Source organism: Myotis davidii, unplaced genomic scaffold (genome assembly GCF_000327345.1).
Source record: "Myotis davidii unplaced genomic scaffold, ASM32734v1 scaffold639, whole genome shotgun sequence".
NCBI lineage: Eukaryota > Metazoa > Chordata > Mammalia > Chiroptera > Vespertilionidae > Myotis > Myotis davidii.
Window position 1 is genome coordinate 1,357,457 of NW_006290541.1, and position 6,305 is coordinate 1,363,761.

Genomic DNA, 6,305 nt, shown 5'->3' on the forward strand with positions numbered 1-6,305 from the left:
ACAGCATCACTCCAGATTGCTAATGCCAGAACTGGCACAGCCGTGCCCAGCCAGCCTCCCGCCCACTCCCCACAGCCCTCTGGGCTGAGCAGGCAAAGGCCACGCTGGAAATTCACTGATTGGGGTCCAGAGCCAGCCAGACCTCCGAGGCCATGTTCCCACGAGACTGCCTGGTGCTGGGAACACTGCCACCCCCTTCCCCAGCCAGGACCTGGAAGAAGAGACCATGAGAGACAGATTGGGTCCTTGTCCATGGCTCAGCGGGGACTGGGGGAGGGGACCAGAGGCCGGTGGAACCAGCAAAGAGAAACCATAGCATCAGCCCAGACACCTCACAGAGGAGGAAAGTGAGACCCAGGAAAGAAAGGATGCCGTGACTCGAGTCCTCGCTAAAGACAGGCAGAGGGCATCTCTGCTCAGCCTGACAAGATCTAATTTATTGAGCAGCTACTGTGCACCCGACACTAAGGTTCCCCTTCCTCCGCTGAGGACTTCACAGTGTCCTGGGGACACAGAAAAGGAAAGGAATCCATGCAAGGCAGCGCAGCGCCTGCAGTCACGGGGCGGGTTGAAAGCACAGTATTTGGTGAAAGCTGCCATTGGCATTGGCGGGGTGCTGGCCCAGCCCTTCCCGTACCAGTGTCTTCAGACAGCCCCTAGCTCTGGCCTCCACCCCAACCCCTTCCCTCACACCTCGTAGATTTCATCGACATAGCAGCTCTGTGTGAGTTTCCTGTGGCCACTGTGCCGAATTTTCACAAATTGAGAGGCTTAACACAACACACATGTATTCTCTTTGAGTTCTGGAGGTCAGGAGTCTGAAGTCCGTTTCCCTGGGCTACAGTGGGGCCTCTAGGAGAGAGACATCGTGGCCTGGCCTTCTCCCACTCCCAGGGGCCACCCACATTTGGGGCTATAGCTCCTTCCCTTCTCTTCAAAGCTGTCAGTGTAGCATCTTCCCTCGCCTCCGACCTCTGCTCCTGTCCTGTACCTTCTCGCTCTGACCCTCTTGCACCCGACCACACTGAGCACACCCAGGGAAATCTCCCATCTCGAGATTCTTAATCACGTCTGCAAAGTCCCCTTTGCTGTGAGAAGTAAGTCTCACGTTTTGGGGGATTAGGATGTGGACACCTTTTGGGGGGTCCATCATTCTGCCCAGCACGAATCCTAATAAAGTAGGGACTCACGATCACCCCCATGATAGAGATGAGGAAACTGAGCCTTAGAAAAGTCAAGTAACTTATCCAAAGTCACAAAGGGAGCAGGGACTTGAACCTGGGTTCACCGGAGCCCTAGGAATAGAGTCCGGTCTCCACTCTGCTACAAGAGACAGTAGGATGACGTCCAAAGCAGGCCAGCAATAGAAGGCGCCCCCAAAGTGGGGACCCCAAACTACATTGCATCCGCGATTGGGGCATCAGCTGCGGGACATCGACTGCACTTTCTGCCAGTCCTCCCCAAAGCGATACCCATGCATGCATTGTGCGGGGTGGAAGCTGGGTAAGTGATGTCTCCAAAACACGTCCAGTCAGCTGCCCCTGTAGTTCCAGATCATCGAGACAAAAATAGCAGCTTAACTGGAAGCCCCAACAAGTCAGCCAATTATCTCCACGCCCCAACTCATCTGCCTGCCTGAAACGTGCCTCCTGTCTAAAAAGTGGGCATCATTACCTACTCATGTAAGCGCATTAGCCGCCCTCCCTCCCTGCTTCCATTCTCCCTAGCTCTGGGTTTAGTTTGGAAACATTTTTCCAGTGTCAAGAAGCACCTCATTTCCACCGGAGCCAAGGGACATCAGTCGTCTAGACACAGAGCAGGCAAGCCTGGCCTTATCCACCCTCAGTCATTACCTAAAGTCTGAATAGAACCTCCAGAGAACGTGCAACCCAGAGGCTCGGGGCTGGGGGGGTGCGGGGAGCAAGGTGAAGCTGGGCTGGGAAGGAGTTGAAATGTTTAGCATAAAAGTAGTACGTTACCCTTTTCTTAATCTTGGAACAAAGGGAGAAAATAAAAGCTGCTGTTATCCTACAGCCAGAGAAACCTCGACTAACATGTATTAATATGATAATATAATAAAGTGTAATTTAATGAAGAATATAATACAATAAAGGTGCATTTCGTTCTAATCATGTTTTCTGAGAACACAACAGTGATAATAGTGTTTCCTAAGCTTTCTCTGGGCGCAGGGCCCTGTTCTGAGTGTTTGCCTGCATCATCTCAGTCCTCACAGCGATTCTAGGAGACAGGTGCTGTTATCATCCTCAGCGAGCAGGTGGGAATGTGGCGGCAAAGAGAAGGGAAGCAGTAAAAGAATACATAGAGCCACGATGGTAGATAAGAATACAGGTTTTGAGGGCAGATCACCAGGATTTCTGTCTTTCTTTCTTTTTCTCTAACTTTGTGTATTCCTTTTGTAAGTAATGTTGACACAAATTGAGAAATACACAAGTTTTAAAATTCCAAAGGTACAAAACGCCATCCTGTCTCTCTTCCTCTCCTGATCCCAGTCACCATGTTCCCCAGCTCCCATCCCCAGAGCCAACCACGCTTAGCCATTTATTTATCTTTCCAAAGTGTGGCTAAGTGTCAGCCTACGAACCAGGAAGTCACAGTTCCATTCCTGGTCGGGGGCATATTCCCTGGGTTGTGGACTCGATCCCCAGGATGGGGTGTGTAGGAGGCAGCCAATCAATTGATTTTCTCTCATCACTGATGTTTCTATCTCTCCTCCCTTCCTCTCTGAAATCAATAAAAATATTTTTAAAAATTAAAAAATCCACAAAGATAATTTGTGCAAGCAAATATGGTTTTGTACGTGTGTGTGTGTGTGTGTGTGTACGTGGCTGTAAATGCATTCTTTTTTACAGAAATGGCAGTATATTCTACATCAAGCATGTCTAACATGTGGCCCGCCAGCCGCAAGTTTGACATGCTTGCTCCACATCTTGCTGTGTTAAAGTATTTCATGGGTCACTACAGGTTAGTCAAGACTGGGTTCCAACTCATCAGATGCATGGCACTGAGAAGACTTGAACTAGTTCCTCCTTCATCTGGTCATCATGAAAAGCAAATAAAATAATGCAAGTAAAACACTCAGAGAACCCTACACATAGCAAGCACTCACAATATGTAAGATATTATTATTAGAATTGTAATCATATTGCGTATAAAGTTTTCAACTACCATTGTACCCCTCAATTGAACATCATATGCAAAAATAAAAATAAACTTCGATCCTTACCTTGCACATATAAAAATCAACTCTACATGGATCACATGCCTACATGTAAAAATTAAAGCTATAAAACTAGAGGTGAATGTAAGAGGAAATCCTTGTGGTGTTGAGTTAGGCAAGATTTCTTAGGCAGGACACAAAGAGCACAAGTTATTTTTTGTAAGTAATGGTCCCCAATGATCCCACCTCCAGGTAATCACATCCTTGGGTAACCCCCTTCTTTGTGAGTGTGGACAGTACCCAAGACTTGCTTGTCACCAACAGAACACAACAAAGGTGATGGAATGTCATTTCTCTGATTACATTACACGAGTCGTCATTTCCATCTTGCTGGCTGGCTTTCTCTGTTTGCCTTCTTGGCTTATATGCTTCATGTCAGAAAGGTCAACGTGGTCAGAAACTGTACATGCCTTCTAGCCAACACCAGTGAGGCAGTGAGATCCTCAGGATACAGCCCAGGAACAACTGATTTCTGCCAACAACGTGAGTGAGCTTGGAATCAGATCCTTCCCCAGCTGAGCTTTCAAATGAGACCCCATCCTCAGCAGATGACTCATTGGAAGACAGTGAAGCAGAGAACTCACCAGTCCAAGCCCATTTTCCTGACCTACAGAAATGGAGAAACAATAGAGGTGTGTTCTTTTAAGGACACTAAATTTGGGGTGACTTGTTACATAGCAACAGATAAGTAACACACTGGCATGTTTCAGGGGAGCAGTTAGCTGCTATGTGTGCATATCCTTTGATTCTGCAACTCCCCTTTGGGAAGTAGTGAGGCAATTGCTCCAAAAAGTACCTACAGAGATGTCTATCACAGAGTTCTCTAGTCCAAGAAAAGTATCTCACATTTAGCAAGAACCTACTATGTGCCAGGCACTTTGTATGCTTTACTTCACTTAAGCCTCACAACAATCCTATTCTTATAATATTACATCCGTTTTACATACCAGCAAGTGGAGTCTCTAAGAGATGAAGCAACTCACCCAATATGAATCCATCAATACTCATTAAATTCTTAGCTCAGTGTCTGGCACAAGGCAAGTGCTCAATAAATATTACAGTCTTAGGACTCATTCAGTTTCAAGTTACAGAAACCTAAGCTAAAACAGTCTAAGCTAAAAAGGGGCTCCCAGAATTGCAGAGCTCAAAGGGGTTACTAGATTCAGGCATGGCTGTTTCTGAAAGTTTATCATCAGGACTCTATCTTTACCCATCCATTAGCTTCACTTGCTTCTGTTTTGCAGGCTCTATCCCCATGACAAAGTTTACTTCCTCCTGGCCAAGTAAACCTGGGAGAACAAGAGCATCTCTCTCCCCAAAGAAGAATCCCAGAGAAGAATCTCAATGGTCCTGTTTGGGTCACATGCCCCTTTCCAGAATTATGCCACTGGGAAGTTGGGGCTCTATGATTGGCCATCTTGGATCACGGAACTCTCTTCCAGGGGAATGAGTGTCATGATTGGCAGTCCCGTCCAGAACCACAGGGTGGGGCAGAGTGGTTCCTGGGAGGAAGGTGTGCTGCAGACAGACTCGGCATAGCCACTCCCATGTAGCAATTATTACTCGAGCATGGATATTGACAGGGGAAGACCTCAGTCAGACCATGGTCCAATTCTAGAGCTCACGTTTTTCCAATATATATGCCTCATCCTCCACCTCCCCACTCCACCCTTTTCAAACTCCACAGCAGCTCAGGAGATGAGAACTGAAGGCTGCTGTCAGTAGCCTGGAAAACAAGTCCTCTGCCCGACAGTGCACAGTGAAAAGTGACTCAAAAGTGCCTCGGTGAACAAAAGCCAACTGGTGCAAAGGTCAGAGCCCAGGGAGCAGACATACCCCCTGATCTGCACACACAAGGGCTTGCAAGCTGCAAACGTTGCCAAGGACACAGCAAGCCCAGGAGAGGCTCTCAAGGCGGCTGAGGGACTGGCAGCTTCTCTGTGGCCCCACTGAGAAGGCTAAAAGGCTAATTCCAATGCAACCTTTATATTTGGGGCGAGGGCGGGGGGGTGGGGGTGGGCTAGCAATCTGAATCTGTGCCAGCAAGCCCAGTGTATATTCTTGATAGCCTCTAATTAAGTCACTGCCCCTTTCTCCACAAACTGGTCTTACAAGACCTGTTACCTAAATGCTCACATCTTATAGAGGCCATAAACCAAGGCACAGTCCCTGGAGGGACATTATCAGCACTGGTGCCAGGCCAGGCCCTGAAGTATAGTCTCAAGACCCCCAACACCTGGGGCTTTTTGCAAAGCCCAAGAAAGGTCCAGAAGTATGATCCATATTTGGGGGACAAAGACACCAAAAGGAGATAAAAGAGGGGCTTCCACCATATTGGTTTGTTCAGAATTTGAGAGGCAACCTCCTCTGAGTCCACCAGCGTAATAAAGCTGTGTAACTCCATTTCTCTAAGTGTTGCTTGGTTTTTCTCCGGTCTTCTACAACAGCACCAGAGAAGGAAAACAATGATAAAAATGGCTAATGTCCACCTGGCCATGTTTCTCAGTGGTTAGAGCATCTGCTTATGTACCAAAGGGTTGCTGGTTTGATTCCCAGTCAAGGGCATGTACCAAGGACATGTACTTGGGTTGTAGATTTCATCCCCACCCCATCAGGGCACATGTGGGAGGCAACCAATCAATATCTATCATCTATCTATCTATCTATCTATTTATCTATCTCTACCTCTCTTCCTCCCATTCCCTCCCTCCCTTCCCTTCCATTCTCTCTGAAAATCAATGGAGGATTAGCAAAAACAGAAAAGAAATGGCTAATGTCTAATGAGTACTCACTGTGTGCCAGGCCCTGTTATAAATGCTTTCCCCATGTTGGCTCACTTAATCCTCACAGGAACCCAATGAGGACTGCGCATTACCCAATTCTACAGATAGGAAAACTGAGACACACAGACAGGGGAGGTGAAGTCACAACCAGAGCCAGAGTTCCTAACCTTTCCAAGTCCTGTTGCAAAGAGAAACAAGATGCTCTGAGCTCACTCGAAAGAACCATGTCTCCCAGAAAGCCTTGCTTTTAAGGTCAGGAATAGAATATTTTGTAGGTCTATGAC